Here is a 19,979-nt window from a genome sequence, read left to right on the forward strand (position 1 = left end):
CTCATGTGAAAATACCGCTAATTAATTGGTTTTATTTTTTTCAAGTCGGTGCAAATACAAAACTCCATTGAATTAAAACAAAATTTTTATTTTTATTTTTTGCGAAGATTTGTTGATGCAAATATAACACAAAATAACAATTTGATGTCTTGTTAAATGAATTTTAAAATATATAAAAAGAAGATGTGGTATGATTGGCAGTGAGACAACTCTCCACAAGAGACCAACATGACACAGAAATTAACAACTATAGGTCACTGTACGGCCTGCAACAATGAGCAAAGGCCATACCGCATAGTCTGAAATAAAAGGCCCCGAAATGACAATGTAAACCAATTCAGACGAGAAAACTAACTGCCTAAATTATATAAAACAAAAATGAACGAAAAAGTGTGTTTTGTACATATTTCTTGGTGGTTTTTTTATCTTCAAAATGTTTTAAAACTTTAAACTGATATAGTTGGAAACTATGAATGAAACAAATGCAGGACAAATCTGAGGCTAATGACGCTAATCTCTTTACCCTTAGGACGAGCGTGCTTACAGCATATCACATTGGCTGTTTTTGCTTATAACCTTAAACAGTGACTTGTTCTTACATTATAATGCATATTATTTATTCTAACGTATAAGTAAGTCAAGACCACAATCTTAACATCAATCAAAATTTTATGGAAAATGTTAAAAGTATAGCATATTTTCAAAAATCTCTAACGAAAAGCTTTATAAAATGTTCATCAAGTTTTGAAAAGACAATTAGTGCTCTCATGCTGCCGTTGCCAACTTTCAATGTTTTAAATTTGGTTGGGGTCTAAATAATCTTTTTAAAAAGAAAATGTTTTCATTGATTACAATCTTTAATTCATGATTGTTTTACCAAATAATTAAGAAAGTATGTAGGAATTTACACATTTTGTACATAAATCATGCATGCCGTTATTTTTCTCGTTTGAATTGTTTTACATTTGTCATTTCGGGGTATTTTATAGCGGACTATAAGGTACGGGTTATGTTCATTGTTGATTGCAAAAGAGTAACCTATAGAAATTATTAATTGGTGTTTGATGGAATTTGTCTCGTTGGCAAGCATACGGCCGCATCTTTATTATGAGAACGGTAATTCTGTATTTTTTTGTTTTGCTTTCAGAAACATAAAATCATTATTCAAGCTATGTTTGGTGGCGTTCTGCGAAGATAAAAAAAGATCTACTTTACACAACAACAACAAAAAATTGCATACAACAGATTGATTGGTTGATTTTTTTTCTCGAATGAGTTGGGAGTGTCTGACTGTATATGAATACATTGGAGCTAGCTGCTACATGTTTATGTGTTATCCATCATATATGTCGGACAACTACTCTTGTGTCTCTCTCTCTCTCTTTCGTTTTTTTCTCAAATTATGGTAAAAGAAAAGTTTTAATTTCAATATACTATAGTTTCATCACAGGCATATATACCAGACAATTCTGTTGGAGATTTGAGAAAATAAACTTCATTCTGCCACACTACTTCTAAATGCAATAACCTTATTTTCCATACACATATTGCTAGGTAGATGACTAGAGATTGTTCTACTCACAGTAGATAAAAAAAAAAAATGATCGTTAGCTATACTGTAATTTTATGACATACGAGTATTTCTCTGATAAAACTTTTTATTAAATGAGTCGATGCGACAAAAAATGATTGCACGATTTACTGTAATGTTCACGACTAAGGAGTACTTTTTCTCATAAGATTTTTTGTTAGAATTTTTATTTATGTGTTTAGCTTCGAATTTTTGAATAGCAACGTTATGAATTACAGATCTACTATCTGGCTGAGGAGGACAATTAGGAAGATCTCACTTTTGATCGCATTTTCTTTTTCAATGTATCTGGCTTTTATAAAGTGGGGATGTGGTCATAAGTAAGTATTCTCTTCGTTATAGCTCCGGGGCCTTAATTGTCTTTAAGGAGCATCCCAGTTAAATATTTCGACATCTTATATCCTTTAAACAATGCAGATCCACATTTTAATCAGCGCATATTACACGAGAACTTTATTTTATATAGATCAGACCATTTCATTAAATTATGTTATGCCAAATATGAAAGAAAAGTCGTATGCAGTTTAACGTTATTATAACGCGAACGTCAAATTACGGTTACGGGGACATGTCATTGGACATCTTAGATCGTTTCGGATTTTCTATCTGCAACTCAAACAAAAGTACATATCATATCATTTTAAAGGAAATTAAATGTATTTTTCATTCATATCAGTTAACAGGTGATAAAAATTTGAGATAAAGTAGAATTTCGCTTGATAAAAAGCCTCTGAATTATTCTTTGTGTTATTTTGTCCATCGGGACATTTTATTGGACACGGGAAAAATGACGATGTTTTTAAAATAAGACCGCAGTTACATAATGATGACTTCAGATAGCTTCTTCGGGACATGTATAATTTTTCTGATATCATCAAAATCCATGTTCGTATGTTATATATCATGAAATTGAAGACAGATAGTTTTTTTACGGGTTGAACAGCAAATTAGACATTTTTTCTCTTTTTTATTTAAACTCTTCTGACGATCTTCCTTCTCTTATAGTTAAAAACGTCTATTACTTCATTTAACGTTTAATGTATACATTATAGTTGTAAAATTTTAAACCATTCTACATACTAATGAATCCGCATTTGGATTTCAAAGACGCACATGAAACAAAATTGTAACAGCGGGACACCCTTAAAATGACGTTATAGGCATCGAAATGAGCATTTTTTTCATTAAAAAATTGACAAAGCACAAAATCATCTATGTTATTGATTTCTATGGTTTATTTCCTTTCGAATGATATGCATAACATGGCTATTTATTGTATAGGATAAGAGTTTGAGCTTGAATAACCCGCCGTCTAACCCATATTTCCAAAGTGACACCAATATCGTGCGCAACGTCTGTACTATTCGACGTTATGAAAAGATAAGGTATGATTTGCCAATGAGACAAATCTCCAAAAGACCAAATGACACAAACATTATAGCAACTTTAGGTCACCGTACGGCCTACAAAAATGAGCAAAGACCAAGTCCATACCATATCCATAGTTTATCGATAATATTTTAGTTACTTCAGCTAAATTATCCTTTAGTCTTTATTTTGAATGTTGCGTTTTGTGTACTGTTTTTTAGTTTTAGTTTTTTTGTTTTAAACATGTTTTTGGCAGTTAATTTTCGATTTATGAGTTTGAATTTCCTTTGCTATCTTTCGTCACTCTATGATCTGTGATGTAAGACGTGTCTTCCGTATCAATACACGACATAATTGAATAAATGTTCACCATGACTACTTTATTTTCAAGAAGTATAACTCTTCATAAATGGGATATTCTGGCGAGTATTAGCCAATATATATTTGATTAAACATTTGATACATTGAAAGACATTTTCGCATACATACATGATTGTTTCCATGCCACAGTTACGTGTATAATGGTATATAATAATACAACAAAACCTCCTTTTGTCATTTCTTCTTTTCAAAACCAATCTGAAAAATAAGCCCGTGAGTCAAATCTAAAGAATGAAGACATTTAGTTTTGCAACGTTATAACTTATTTGTATTAAAATTATTTTAACAAAAATACCACAGTTCAAGTTGATTCAAAGGGAATGTCCATAAAACATGAAAAATGCAAACGCTTGACTATGTCAACCAACGAAACGACTGAAAAACAAATGTGAAATTGATGATAACTAGCAAATTCAATGTTTCGATTGATCTATTTTGGTAAACCACCAGTGTCTAATATTTCAAGAATATTCAAATTGATTATAAAACTGAAAGTTATGTTGTGCAAAATGGAACGACCAGAATGAAGGATTGAACATTTGTGCTAACATTGAAAATTATAGTATGCTAGATATGTTCAAACATTGTGTATGGCAACAAATCACGAACCGACCCTTGAAGAGTTGGTTTAAGCGTGCACGGAACCTTGACACTCTGCATGATGCATTGAATATACATCCCCCATCCCGTATTGTCCTGACTTGTGTATTTGTACATTATAATTAACTTGTCAGACGTCAATCTTTAGCACGGTCTTTTTGCAGGAGAGGAGAAGAAGTTCAGGTAATCTTATTTCTATTCACAGATTAAGCCTTATTGACTTAAACAAAATGTGAGAAAAGATACATCAAGACAGATACTGTAACAAGTGGCGGATCTAGAAATTTTCATAAGTGGGGGGCCACTGACTGACCTAAGAGGCGGCCCGCTCCAGTCACGCTTCAGTGATTCCTTATATAAGCAACCAAATTTTTTCCCAAAAAAGATAAAGTGTGGTTTAGTAGTATGTTGATGATTATGTGTTGTGCTGTGTTATTGTTTGAATCAAACTGGATACTTCTCAGAAGTCTTCTGTGATATGAAAAACCATGAATTGATAGTTTCAACAAGGAAACCATTTATTTTATTCAGTCTAATCGTTTAATGTGGTGTACTTATACATTACTTTTGTGGCTGCCATTCAACTCTGGTTTACTGTTACAATAGTAGATTTACATAAAAGTAACGGTGTTATCAGACTTATCAGGTATAGACAAAATATAATTTACAGATACATGTATAAACATTTTTTTATTCTTTCTAGGTTATTTTACAGCTGAATTAAAAGGAACATAAAAATTATATCTTAATAATTTCGTATACTAACAAAATGATACCAGAAACACTTACAGATTAAAAATATTATAGAATAAATTATAACACCTACCCTTTATAAAAGATAAAACACCCTTTAAGGAGACAATACACGCGTTTTGCGTACACAATTTTAATCTTGGTATCTAAAATGAGTTTATTTATTCTATATATATCAATAACGTCACCGAATTTTATTATCTTGCAATGTTAAAACTATAACATTTTATTCAAGTTGATAACTATGGAACGCCGTAACTGCCTTGTGGTACTTCATTCTTTATCATGATGAGGTTTTTCTTTATTATGATGAGGTTTTTCTCTATTATGGTGAGATTTTTCTTTATTATGATGAGCTTTTTCTTTATCATGATGTGCTTTTTCTTTATTATTATGAGCTTTTTCTTTATTATGATGAGCTTTTTCTTTATCATGATGAGCTTTTTCTCTATTATGATGAGCTTTTTCTTTATGATGAAATTTCTTTATTATGATGAGCTGTTAGAAGGGAATCATGGGAAATTAAGAGAATTACGGTCAAACAAAAAGAAAAATGGCCAAATCAGAAATGTTGAAAGTTTTTCGAAAAGTTGGCTTGCTCCATGTGCGGAAAATGTTTGATAAAGAACAAATAACACCAAATTTTGTCAGCATGCTTTCAAAACATGAACTGGAATATCTAGGAGTTACCATTCCAGCCCATATGATGACACTGCGAATGGAATGCATCAAGTATCGAAACATGAAACCTGTGAAAACTGATAGTTTGGATGGCAATCAAAACTACCATGTAGACAAAAATGTATTAGAATTGTTGGATTGTGACTTCAATATATCGACATTGGAAATTTCTTACAACTCTCAGAGAGAATAATATATTGACGGGTGGCTCATTTTGGACTACAGAAAAGAGACTTTTCTGACATTGAAGATGGCAACCTTGACAGTATACTTTTGGCATTGTCGTTGACTTTTCTCGTTGTGGCGAACGCATGTTGCGTGAAATACTGAAAGAAAAATAGTACAAAGATTGAGGTAAAGAGATGCCATTCTTAGAATATACTTCGCTGGTACCCAAGAGAGAGAGAAAAAAAGGCCGACTGCACAGACTCGTATATAAAATTACGGCACCGAACAACTTATGGCACATATACACTAACCATAAATTAGTAAGATGGAGACTCATTATACTGGGTGGAGTTGATGGGTTCAGTAGGCTTATTATGTTTCTACGTTGTCGTAGCAATAACAATTCCGGCACCGTACGTATTTAGGAGTATTTTTTTTGTATATGTTCTGTCAGCAGTGGCGAATCCAGAAATTTTTATAAGTGAGTCCTCCCAATGACTGCCTAAGAGGGGGCCCGCTCCGGTCATGCATCAGTGAATCCCTATATAATCAACCAATTTTTTCCAGAAAAAGGGGGGTGGTTAGGGGGTGGGTCCCCTTGGTCTCCTCTAAATACGCCTCTGGTCAGATAATGGACTAGAAAATTTATATGTGGCGGATTTCATGTTGACAAAACATGGTGAAGGCAGTCATTACAGACTCAAGCACGCACAGTCAGATAATAGAGAGCCTTCTTGTGAAGGGACGTTATATATATAACGAGAGTGTTTTGTGCTATTTCTATAACTTATTCTATTCTTTGGAAGACCAGGGAATTTCCGATCAACTAAATGGACTGCATCTAATAGCCCTGTTCTACATTTACATATATAAAATTAACAGAAGACTTTATATTTGAACTCAAGTTTGGGCAAGCCATAGAATGAGAACAACAAAATCATCTCCTGTCAATAATTTGGATCACCGGTCACATACAGAATCCACCAGACTCAAGCTGGCAGCCACTTTTATCGGCCAATCAAGTTAGCAGCCACTTTTTACCAGCAGCCAATTTTGACGATATGTCTAAAAACCAAAAAACTGCATGAGACTCAAACGTTCCAAAAATCGCTAAATCTTAGTTAAATATAGTTTAACAGCGGAATTCGACAATTTCGCGACTTGTACTGATTTTAAAAGCATTTCATTACATTTTAAATATGTATGTGAAGTTAGCTGCGGGTTTTTTATTTGATATTCGATATTCAATATACAACCGGTTGCTAGCAGTCATTCAATATCAAAATTTAGTTGAAAATCATTAAAAAGTCTGATTTCATAGTTAACAGGAGTGAAAAATTACGCCGCAAATAGTTTTATGACCTCTTCAAGCTGTCGTAAATTCTCGTTGTCCTCGAATATAAACCCTTATATAAGTTGCATATTTGTCTTTATGTAATAAAGATTTTTATCAATAAAACGACATCTGAGATTCAACAAAGATTTAATTTAACATATAATGTATAAAACTTAAACTAAAGCCAGCCACTCTAAAAACATTCCAAAATATAAAAAAAAATATCTATGGAAAGCCAAAAAAAGAATAAATATATTGTGAAAACCTACGGGAGACCGCTCAGATGACAGTTAGACTCCTGGGCTGCGTTCAATATCGTAGCAGCTACGCAGTGCTACGTAGATTTTGACTACTGAACGTGTAGCTATATACTAGTTGTTACATAGATATTGATAGCAGCTATGTAGCCGCTACGTAGCTGCTACGATATTGAACTCAACCCTGGTGTTTTAATACCCAAAATGCAACTTTGAACCTCTGTGGTGGCCAGACAGGCCCGGATCTCAGAAAAATATTTAAGTGGGGAATAGCTTGGGTTAATACCTTTAAAATGAGCTAGGTCCGGTTCGGATCTTTGCCGTAGGGATATGCCGAAGAGTACCGAATGTGTAGTTGATATGAAAAATACGTAAATAGGCTACTTTGAACCTCTGTGGTGGCCAGACGGGCCCGGATCCCAGAAAAATATTTAAGTGGCGAATAGCCTGGGTCAATACCTTTAAAATGGGCTAGGTCCGGTTCGGAACTTTGCCGTAGGGATATGCCGAAGAGTACCGAATGTGTACATGTAGTTGATATGAAAAATACGTAAATGGACAACTTTGAACCTCTGTGGTGGTCAGACGGGCCCGGATCCCAAAAAAATATTTAAGTGGGGAATAGCTTGGGTTAATACCTTTAAAATGAGCTAGGTCCGGTTCGGAACTTTGCCGTAGGGATATGCCGAAGAGTACCGAATGTGTAGTTGATATGAAAAATACGTAAATGGGCAACTTTGAACCTCTGTGGTGGCCAGACGGGCCCGGATCCCAGAAAAATATTTAAGTGGGGAATAGCTTGGGTTAATACCTTTAAAATGGGCTAGGTCCGGTTCGGAACTTTGCCGTAGGGATATGCCGAAGAGTACCGAATGTGTAGCTGATATGAAAAATACGTAAATGGGCAACTTTGAACCTCTGTGGTGGCCAGACAGGTCCGGATCCCAGAAAAATATTTAAGTGGGGAATAGCTTGGGTGAATACCTTTAAAATGAGCTAGGTCCGGTTCGGAACTTTGCCGTAGGATATGCCGAAGAGTACCGAATGTGTAGTTGATATGAAAAATACGTAAATGGGCAACTTTGAACCTCTGTGGTGGTCAGACGGGCCCGGATCCCAGAAAAATATTTAAGTGGGGAATAGCTTGGGTTAAGGTAGCACTCCACAGTTAGAAAATAAAATTAAAAATGAGCCCCAAAATGTTTTATCATCTCCTATTTCTGGATTTCTAATACATTAACCTAACTGTTTGTGTTGTACATGTGCATATGTATGTAATCAGTATCTTCCATAGATTCAATTTTCCAAAGTTAAAAGGGTGAAAATTAATTCCTTTTATGTGTATCCATGGCAACATTCAGCATTTATTTACCATAAAATATTGCAAAAAGGGGGGTGAACATGTCATATATCCCCCCAAAATTTGGATCAAACTAGAATTTCAATGCCTATGAGTGATACCTTTTTAGAAACTGTTTTCTAAAATCTTCCTAATGATCAAATAAAAAATGGGTGTCTTTTCGTAAAATCCAATCACAAAGTTCGTGCGATAAAAAGTTGGAAAAAAACATTACAATAATTGCCGGACCAATGTATGGTATGGACATGCAAATACGGACTGTCATACAGAAAACAGCCTATATTACATACATTACATAACCTTGATGTTCATATAAACCCAATACAAAGGCTATTTTAATACTCAGCTATCCAAAAATGAATTTTATTGCACACTAGCTCTCATATTTAATCCACAGGGGCCAAAATGCGAAACTACACACCTAACTGTGGAGTGCTACCTTAAGGTGAAATTTTTCCCCTCCTGCCTCAACTTTTTTTATGTTTTCTGTGTTCTACTAGTTGTTACGATGAAAATGGTACCTTTTTTTACCTTCAGAACTAAAACAAGAACATAAAAGACTAAAGATTTGTGGTCAATTTTAACTTTAAAAGTGCATTTCTGTGCTTTCTGATGTGCCATAAGGTGAAATTTTTTCCCTCCTGCCTCAACTTTTTTTATGTTTTCTGTGTTCTACTAGTTGTTACGATGAAAATGGTACCTTGGTTTTTAAAATTGGTTCAGTAATAAAGATTTAATGAAGGTTAGCAGTTGGTGTTGAAACGCGACAAAAAGTGATTTTAAAATAAATGCTGGATCATAGTGAAAAACTTCAAGTCTGTCTCATTTTTGGGGTAAATTTCTAAAACTTTTCCTTTTTTTTTATTTGAAATTATAAAATTAGCTTAAAAGAGGACAAATTGTACAAGTTTTAGGTGTTTGAAAGCACTTATAGGTAATTTTTGCTGTAAATAGCATACCTAACCTTGGTTTAGAAGCTCTCAAGCAGGGTATAAATTTCTAACAGTACTGGCATCATTAAATTTAATTAATGCCATACTATGATATAAAATCCTGCTAAAAATGTTTATTTGACTTATTCGCATTCAAAAATATAAAGCGATACATTCTGAGATTATCATATAAAGCGCAATCTTTGGTTACAAGGGCAAAGCTAACGGGGTACAAATTTAAGACCGCAACATGTCTAAGTGTCAAAATGTGTATATTTGGTTGCTAAGGACAGTAAACAATAAAATTAACATAAATTGCATTCCTAGCAGTTTTTTTACCTTCAGAACTAAAACAAGAACATAAAAGACTAAAGATTTGTGGTCAATTTTAACTTTAAAAGTGCATTTCTGTGCTTTCTGATGTGCCATAAGGTGAAATTTTTCCCCTCCTGCCTCAACTTTTTTTATGTTTTCTGTGTTCTACTAGTTGTTACGATGAAAATGGTACCTTGGTTTTTAAAATTGGTTCAGTAATAAAGATTTTATGAAGGTTAGCAGTTGGTGTTGAAACGCGACAAAAAGTGATTTTAAAATAAATGCTGGATCATAGTGAAAAACTTCAAGTCTGTCTCATTTTTGGGGTAAATTTCTAAAACTTTTCCTTTTTTTTTATTTGAAATTATAAAATTAGCTTAAAAGAGGACAAATTGTACAAGTTTTAGGTGTTTGAAAGCACTTATAGGTAATTTTTGCTGTAAATAGCATACCTAACCTTGGTTTAGAGGCTCTCAAGCAGGGTATAAATTTCTAACAGTACTGGCATCATTAAATTTAATTAATGCCATATTATGATATAAAATCCTGCTAAAAATGTTTATTTGACTTATTCGCATTCAAAAATATAAAGCGATACATTCTGAGATTATCATATAAAGCGCAATCTTTGGTTACAAGGGCAAAGCTAACGGGGTACAAATTTAAGACCGCAACATGTCTAAGTGTCAAAATGTGTATATTTGGTTGCTAAGGACAGTAAACAATAAAATTAACATAAATTGCATTCCTAGCAGTTTTTTTACCTTCAGAACTAAAACAAGAACATAAAAGACTAAAGATTTGTGGTCAATTTTAACTTTAAAAGTGCATTTCTGTGCTTTCTGATGTGCCATAAGGTGAAATTTTTCCCCTCCTGCCTCAACTTTTTTTTATGTTTTCTGTGTTCTACTAGTTGTTACGATGAAAATGGTACCTTGGTTTTTAAAATTGGTTCAGTAATAAAGATTTAATGAAGGTTAGCAGTTGGTGTTGAAACGCGACAAAAAGTGATTTTAAAATAAATGCTGGATCATAGTGAAAAACTTCAAGTCTGTCTCATTTTTGGGGTAAATTTCTAAAACTTTTCCTTTTTTTTTATTTGAAATTATAAAATTAGCTTAAAAGAGGACAAATTGTACAAGTTTTAGGTGTTTGAAAGCACTTATAGGTAATTTTTGCTGTAAATAGCATACCTAACCTTGGTTTAGAAGCTCTCAAGCAGGGTATAAATTTCTAACAGTACTGGCATCATTAAATTTAATTAATGCCATATTATGATATAAAATCCTGCTAAAAATGTTTATTTGACTTATTCGCATTCAAAAATATAAAGCGATACATTCTGAGATTATCATATAAAGCGCAATCTTTGGTTACAAGGGCAAAGCTAACGGGGTACAAATTTAAGACCGCAACATGTCTAAGTGTCAAAATGTGTATATTTGGTTGCTAAGGACAGTAAACAATAAAATTAACATAAATTGCATTCCTAGCAGTTTTTTTACCTTCAGAACTAAAACAAGAACATAAAAGACTAAAGATTTGTGGTCAATTTTAACTTTAAAAGTGCATTTCTGTGCTTTCTGATGTGCCATAAGGTGAAATTTTTCCCCTCCTGCCTCAACTTTTTTTATGTTTTCTGTGTTCTACTAGTTGTTACGATGAAAATGGTACATTGGTTTTTAAAATTGGTTCAGTAATAAAGATTTTATGAAGGTTAGCAGTTGGTGTTGAAACGCGACAAAAAGTGATTTTAAAATAAATGCTGGATCATAGTGAAAAACTTCAAGTCTGTCTCATTTTTGGGGTAAATTTCTAAAACTTTTCCTTTTTTTTTATTTGAAATTATAAAATTAGCTTAAAAGAGGACAAATTGTACAAGTTTTAGGTGTTTGAAAGCACTTATAGGTAATTTTTGCTGTAAATAGCATACCTAACCTTGGTTTAGAAGCTCTCAAGCAGGGTATAAATTTCTAACAGTACTGGCATCATTAAATTTAATTAATGCCATATTATGATATAAAATCCTGCTAAAAATGTTTATTTGACTTATTCGCATTCAAAAATATAAAGCGATACATTCTGAGATTATCATATAAAGCGCAATCTTTGGTTACAAGGGCAAAGCTAACGGGGTACAAATTTAAGACCGCAACATGTCTAAGTGTCAAAATGTGTATATTTGGTTGCTAAGGACAGTAAACAATAAAATTAACATAAATTGCATTCCTAGCAGTTTTTTTTACCTTCAGAACTAAAACAAGAACATAAAAGACTAAAGATTTGTGGTCAATTTTAACTTTAAAAGTGCATTTCTGTGCTTTCTGATGTGCCATAAGGTGAAATTTTTCCCCTCCTGCCTCAACTTTTTTTATGTTTTCTGTGTTCTACTAGTTGTTACAATGAAAATGGTACCTTGGTTTTTAATAAATTGGTTCAGTAATAAAGATTTAATGAAGGTTAGCAGTTGGTGTTGAAACGCGACAAAAAGTGATTTTAAAATAAATGCTGGATCATAGTGAAAAACTTCAAGTCTGTCTCATTTTTGGGGTAAATTTCTAAAACTTTTCCTTTTTTTTTATTTGAAATTATAAAATTAGCTTAAAAGAGGACAAATTGTACAAGTTTTAGGTGTTTGAAAGCACTTATAGGTAATTTTTGCTGTAAATAGCATACCTAACCTTGGTTTAGAAGCTCTCAAGCAGGGTATAAATTTCTAACAGTACTGGCATCATTAAATTTAATTAATGCCATATTATGATATAAAATCCTGCTAAAAATGTTTATTTGACTTATTCGCATTCAAAAATATAAAGCGATACATTCTGAGATTATCATATAAAGCGCAATCTTTGGTTACAAGGGCAAAGCTAACGGGGTACAAATTTAAGACCGCAACATGTCTAAGTGTCAAAATGTGTATATTTGGTTGCTAAGGACAGTAAACAATAAAATTAACATAAATTGCATTCCTAGCAGTTTTTTTACCTTCAGAACTAAAACAAGAACATAAAAGACTAAAGATTTGTGGTCAATTTTAACTTTAAAAGTGCATTTCTGTGCTTTCTGATGTGCCATAAGGTGAAATTTTTCCCCTCCTGCCTCAACTTTTTTTATGTTTTCTGTGTTCTACTAGTTGTTACGATGAAAATGGTACCTTGGTTAAAATTGGTTCAGTAATAAAGATTTAATGAAGGTTAGCAGTTGGTGTTGAAACGCGACAAAAAGTGATTTTAAAATAAATGCTGGATCATAGTGAAAAACTTCAAGTCTGTCTCATTTTTGGGGTAAATTTCTAAAACTTTTCCTTTTTTTTTATTTGAAATTATAAAATTAGCTTAAAAGAGGACAAATTGTACAAGTTTTAGGTGTTTGAAAGCACTTATAGGTAATTTTTGCTGTAAATAGCATACCTAACCTTGGTTTAGAAGCTCTCAAGCAGGGTATAAATTTCTAACAGTACTGGCATCATTAAATTTAATTAATGCCATATTATGATATAAAATCCTGCTAAAAATGTTTATTTGACTTATTCGCATTCAAAAATATAAAGCGATACATTCTGAGATTATCATATAAAGCGCAATCTTTGGTTACAAGGGCAAAGCTAACGGGGTACAAATTTAAGACCGCAACATGTCTAAGTGTCAAAATGTGTATATTTGGTTGCTAAGGACAGTAAACAATAAAATTAACATAAATTGCATTCCTAGCAGTTTTTTTACCTTCAGAACTAAAACAAGAACATAAAAGACTAAAGATTTGTGGTCAATTTTAACTTTAAAAGTGCATATCTGTGCTTTCTGATGTGCCATAAGGTGAAATTTTTCCCCTCCTGCCTCAACTTTTTTTATGTTTTCTGTGTTCTACTAGTTGTTACGATGAAAATGGTACCTTGGTTTTTAAAATTGGTTCAGTAATAAAGATTTAATGAAGGTTAGCAGTTGGTGTTGAAACGCGACAAAAAGTGATTTTAAAATAAATGCTGGATCATAGTGAAAAACTTCAAGTCTGTCTCATTTTTGGGGTAAATTTCTAAAACTTTTCCTTTTTTTTTATTTGAAATTATAAAATTAGCTTAAAAGAGGACAAATTGTACAAGTTTTAGGTGTTTGAAAGCACTTATAGGTAATTTTTGCTGTAAATAGCATACCTAACCTTGGTTTAGAAGCTCTCAAGCAGGGTATAAATTTCTAACAGTACTGGCATCATTAAATTTAATTAATGCCATATTATGATATAAAATCCTGCTAAAAATGTTTATTTGACTTATTCGCATTCAAAAATATAAAGCGATACATTCTGAGATTATCATATAAAGCGCAATCTTTGGTTACAAGGGCAAAGCTAACGGGGTACAAATTTAAGACCGCAACATGTCTAAGTGTCAAAATGTGTATATTTGGTTGCTAAGGACAGTAAACAATAAAATTAACATAAATTGCATTCCTAGCAGTTTTTTTACCTTCAGAACTAAAACAAGAACATAAAAGACTAAAGATTTGTGGTCAATTTTAACTTTAAAAGTGCATTTCTGTGCTTTCTGATGTGCCATAAGGTGAAATTTTTCCCCTCCTGCCTCAACTTTTTTTATGTTTTCTGTGTTCTACTAGTTGTTACGATGAAAATGGTACCTTGGTTTTTAAAATTGGTTCAGTAATAAAGATTTAATGAAGGTTAGCAGTTGGTGTTGAAACGCGACAAAAAGTGATTTTAAAATAAATGCTGGATCATAGTGAAAAACTTCAAGTCTGTCTCATTTTTGGGGTAAATTTCTAAAACTTTTCCTTTTTTTTTATTTGAAATTATAAAATTAGCTTAAAAGAGGACAAATTGTACAAGTTTTAGGTGTTTGAAAGCACTTATAGGTAATTTTTGCTGTAAATAGCATACCTAACCTTGGTTTAGAAGCTCTCAAGCAGGGTATAAATTTCTAACAGTACTGGCATCATTAAATTTAATTAATGCCATATTATGATATAAAATCCTGCTAAAAATGTTTATTTGACTTATTCGCATTCAAAAATATAAAGCGATACATTCTGAGATTATCATATAAAGCGCAATCTTTGGTTACAAGGGCAAAGCTAACGGGGTACAAATTTAAGACCGCAACATGTCTAAGTGTCAAAATGTGTATATTTGGTTGCTAAGGACAGTAAACAATAAAATTAACATAAATTGCATTCCTAGCAGTTTTTTTACCTTCAGAACTAAAACAAGAACATAAAAGACTAAAGATTTGTGGTCAATTTTAACTTTAAAAGTGCATATCTGTGCTTTCTGATGTGCCATAAGGTGAAATTTTTCCCCTCCTGCCTCAACTTTTTTTATGTTTTCTGTGTTCTACTAGTTGTTACGATGAAAATGGTACCTTGGTTTTTAAAATTGGTTCAGTAATAAAGATTTAATGAAGGTTAGCAGTTGGTGTTGAAACGCGACAAAAAGTGATTTTAAAATAAATGCTGGATCATAGTGAAAAACTTCAAGTCTGTCTCATTTTTGGGGTAAATTTCTAAAACTTTTCCTTTTTTTTTATTTGAAATTATAAAATTAGCTTAAAAGAGGACAAATTGTACAAGTTTTAGGTGTTTGAAAGCACTTATAGGTAATTTTTGCTGTAAATAGCATACCTAACCTTGGTTTAGAAGCTCTCAAGCAGGGTATAAATTTCTAACAGTACTGGCATCATTAAATTTAATTAATGCCATATTATGATATAAAATCCTGCTAAAAATGTTTATTTGACTTATTCGCATTCAAAAATATAAAGCGATACATTCTGAGATTATCATATAAAGCGCAATCTTTGGTTACAAGGGCAAAGCTAACGGGGTACAAATTTAAGACCGCAACATGTCTAAGTGTCAAAATGTGTATATTTGGTTGCTAAGGACAGTAAACAATAAAATTAACATAAATTGCATTCCTAGCAGTTTTTTTACCTTCAGAACTAAAACAAGAACATAAAAGACTAAAGATTTGTGGTCAATTTTAACTTTAAAAGTGCATTTCTGTGCTTTCTGATGTGCCATAAGGTGAAATTTTTCCCCTCCTGCCTCAACTTTTTTTATGTTTTCTGTGTTCTACTAGTTGTTACGATGAAAATGGTACCTTGGTTAAAATTGGTTCAGTAATAAAGATTTAATGAAGGTTAGCAGTTGGTGTTGAAACGCGACAAAAAGTGATTTTAAAATAAATGCTGGATCATAGTGAAAAACTTCAAGTCTGTCTCATTTTTGGGGTAAATTTCTAAAACTTTTCCTTTTTTTTTATTTGAAATTATAAAATTAGCTTAAAAGAGGACAAATTGTACAAGTTTTAGGTGTTTGAAAGCACTTATAGGTAATTTTTGCTGTAAATAGCATACCTAACCTTGGTTTAGAAGCTCTCAAGCAGGGTATAAATTTCTAACAGTACTGGCATCATTAAATTTAATTAATGCCATATTATGATATAAAATCCTGCTAAAAATGTTTATTTGACTTATTCGCATTCAAAAATATAAAGCGATACATTCTGAGATTATCATATAAAGCGCAATCTTTGGTTACAAGGGCAAAGCTAACGGGGTACAAATTTAAGACCGCAACATGTCTAAGTGTCAAAATGTGTATATTTGGTTGCTAAGGACAGTAAACAATAAAATTAACATAAATTGCATTCCTAGCAGTTTTTTTACCTTCAGAACTAAAACAAGAACATAAAAGACTAAAGATTTGTGGTCAATTTTAACTTTAAAAGTGCATTTCTGTGCTTTCTGATGTGCCATAAGGTGAAATTTTTCCCCTCCTGCCTCAACTTTTTTTATGTTTTCTGTGTTCTACTAGTTGTTACGATGAAAATGGTACCTTGGTTAAAATTGGTTCAGTAATAAAGATTTAATGAAGGTTAGCAGTTGGTGTTGAAACGCGACAAAAAGTGATTTTAAAATAAATGCTGGATCATAGTGAAAAACTTCAAGTCTGTCTCATTTTTGGGGTAAATTTCTAAAACTTTTCCTTTTTTTTTATTTGAAATTATAAAATTAGCTTAAAAGAGGACAAATTGTACAAGTTTTAGGTGTTTGAAAGCACTTATAGGTAATTTTTGCTGTAAATAGCATACCTAACCTTGGTTTAGAAGCTCTCAAGCAGGGTATAAATTTCTAACAGTACTGGCATCATTAAATTTAATTAATGCCATATTATGATATAAAATCCTGCTAAAAATGTTTATTTGACTTATTCGCATTCAAAAATATAAAGCGATACATTCTGAGATTATCATATAAAGCGCAATCTTTGGTTACAAGGGCAAAGCTAACGGGGTACAAATTTAAGACCGCAACATGTCTAAGTGTCAAAATGTGTATATTTGGTTGCTAAGGACAGTAAACAATAAAATTAACATAAATTGCATTCCTAGCAGTTTTTTTACCTTCAGAACTAAAACAAGAACATAAAAGACTAAAGATTTGTGGTCAATTTTAACTTTAAAAGTGCATTTCTGTGCTTTCTGATGTGCCATAAGGTGAAATTTTTCCCCTCCTGCCTCAACTTTTTTTATGTTTTCTGTGTTCTACTAGTTGTTACGATGAAAATGGTACCTTGGTTAAAATTGGTTCAGTAATAAAGATTTAATGAAGGTTAGCAGTTGGTGTTGAAACGCGACAAAAAGTGATTTTAAAATAAATGCTGGATCATAGTGAAAAACTTCAAGTCTGTCTCATTTTTGGGGTAAATTTCTAAAACTTTTCCTTTTTTTTTATTTGAAATTATAAAATTAGCTTAAAAGAGGACAAATTGTACAAGTTTTAGGTGTTTGAAAGCACTTATAGGTAATTTTTGCTGTAAATAGCATACCTAACCTTGGTTTAGAAGCTCTCAAGCAGGGTATAAATTTCTAACAGTACTGGCATCATTAAATTTAATTAATGCCATATTATGATATAAAATCCTGCTAAAAATGTTTATTTGACTTATTCGCATTCAAAAATATAAAGCGATACATTCTGAGATTATCATATAAAGCGCAATCTTTGGTTACAAGGGCAAAGCTAACGGGGTACAAATTTAAGACCGCAACATGTCTAAGTGTCAAAATGTGTATATTTGGTTGCTAAGGACAGTAAACAATAAAATTAACATAAATTGCATTCCTAGCAGTTTTTTTACCTTCAGAACTAAAACAAGAACATAAAAGACTAAAGATTTGTGGTCAATTTTAACTTTAAAAGTGCATTTCTGTGCTTTCTGATGTGCCATAAGGTGAAATTTTTCCCCTCCTGCCTCAACTTTTTTTATGTTTTCTGTGTTCTACTAGTTGTTACGATGAAAATGGTACATTGGTTTTTAAAATTGGTTCAGTAATAAAGATTTTATGAAGGTTAGCAGTTGGTGTTGAAACGCGACAAAAAGTGATTTTAAAATAAATGCTGGATCATAGTGAAAAACTTCAAGTCTGTCTCATTTTTGGGGTAAATTTCTAAAACTTTAACTTTTTTTTTATTTGAAATTATAAAATTAGCTTAAAAGAGGACAAATTGTACAAGTTTTAGGTGTTTGAAAGCACTTATAGGTAATTTTTGCTGTAAATAGCATACCTAACCTTGGTTTAGAAGCTCTCAAGCAGGGTATAAATTTCTAACAGTACTGGCATCATTAAATTTAATTAATGCCATATTATGATATAAAATCCTGCTAAAAATGTTTATTTGACTTATTCGCATTCAAAAATATAAAGCGATACATTCTGAGATTATCATATAAAGCGCAATCTTTGGTTACAAGGGCAAAGCTAACGGGGTACAATTTAAGACCGCAACATGTCTAAGTGTCAAAATGTGTATATTTGGTTGCTAAGGACAGTAAACAATAAAATTAACATAAATTGCATTCCTAGCAGTTTTTTTACCTTCAGAACTAAAACAAGAACATAAAAGACTAAAGATTTGTGGTCAATTTTAACTTTAAAAGTGCATTTCTGTGCTTTCTGATGTGCCATAAGGTGAAATTTTTCCCCTCCTGCCTCAACTTTTTTTATGTTTTCTGTGTTCTACTAGTTGTTACGATGAAAATGGTACCTTGGTTAAAATTGGTTCAGTAATAAAGATTTAATGAAGGTTAGCAGTTGGTGTTGAAACGCGACAAAAAGTGATTTTAAAATAAATGCTGGATCATAGTGAAAAACTTCAAGTCTGTCTCATTTTTGGGGTAAATTTCTAAAACTTTTCCTTTTTTTTTATTTGAAATTATAAAATTAGCTTAAAAGAGGACAAATTGTACAAGTTTTAGGTGTTTGAAAGCACTTATAGGTAATTTTTGCTGTAAATAGCATACCTAACCTTGGTTTAGAAGCTCTCAAGCAGGGTATAAATTTCTAACAGTACTGGCATCATTAAATTTAATTAATGCCATATTATGATATAAAATCCTGCTAAAAATGTTTATTTGACTTATTCGCATTCAAAAATATAAAGCGATACATTCTGAGATTATCATATAAAGCGCAATCTTTGGTTACAAGGGCAAAGCTAACGGGGTACAAATTTAAGACCGCAACATGTCTAAGTGTCAAAATGTGTATATTTGGTTGCTAAGGACAGTAAACAATAAAATTAACATAAATTGCATTCCTAGCAGTTTTTTTACCTTCAGAACTAAAACAAGAACATAAAAGACTAAAGATTTGTGGTCAATTTTAACTTTAAAAGTGCATATCTGTGCTTTCTGATGTGCCATAAGGTGAAATTTTTCCCCTCCTGCCTCAACTTTTTTTATGTTTTCTGTGTTCTACTAGTTGTTACGATGAAAATGGTACCTTGGTTTTTAAAATTGGTTCAGTAATAAAGATTTAATGAAGGTTAGCAGTTGGTGTTGAAACGCGACAAAAAGTGATTTTAAAATAAATGCTGGATCATAGTGAAAAACTTCAAGTCTGTCTCATTTTTGGGGTAAATTTCTAAAACTTTTCCTTTTTTTTTATTTGAAATTATAAAATTAGCTTAAAAGAGGACAAATTGTACAAGTTTTAGGTGTTTGAAAGCACTTATAGGTAATTTTTGCTGTAAATAGCATACCTAACCTTGGTTTAGAGGCTCTCAAGCAGGGTATAAATTTCTAACAGTACTGGCATCATTAAATTTAATTAATGCAATATTATGATATAAAATCCTGCTAAAAATGTTTATTTGACTTATTCGCATTCAAAAATATAAAGCGATACATTCTGAGATTATCATATAAAGCGCAATCTT

At 32.0% G+C, this 19,979-nt stretch overlaps 1 long non-coding RNA gene across 2 annotated transcripts in view; it reads right to left on the reverse strand.

Annotated features, from left to right (window-relative positions):
* LOC134725779 (uncharacterized) overlaps positions 1–19,979 on the reverse strand; it is a 54,496-nt gene that overhangs the window by 5,677 nt on the left and 28,840 nt on the right. For both annotated transcript variants that reach the window (XR_010108596.1, XR_010108595.1), the window contains exon 17: positions 3,449–3,538. This is a non-coding gene — a long non-coding RNA (uncharacterized LOC134725779). The remainder of the gene's footprint in view (positions 1–3,448; positions 3,539–19,979) is intronic.

This window comes from Mytilus trossulus, chromosome 1 (assembly GCF_036588685.1).
Source record: "Mytilus trossulus isolate FHL-02 chromosome 1, PNRI_Mtr1.1.1.hap1, whole genome shotgun sequence".
NCBI lineage: Eukaryota > Metazoa > Mollusca > Bivalvia > Mytilida > Mytilidae > Mytilus > Mytilus trossulus.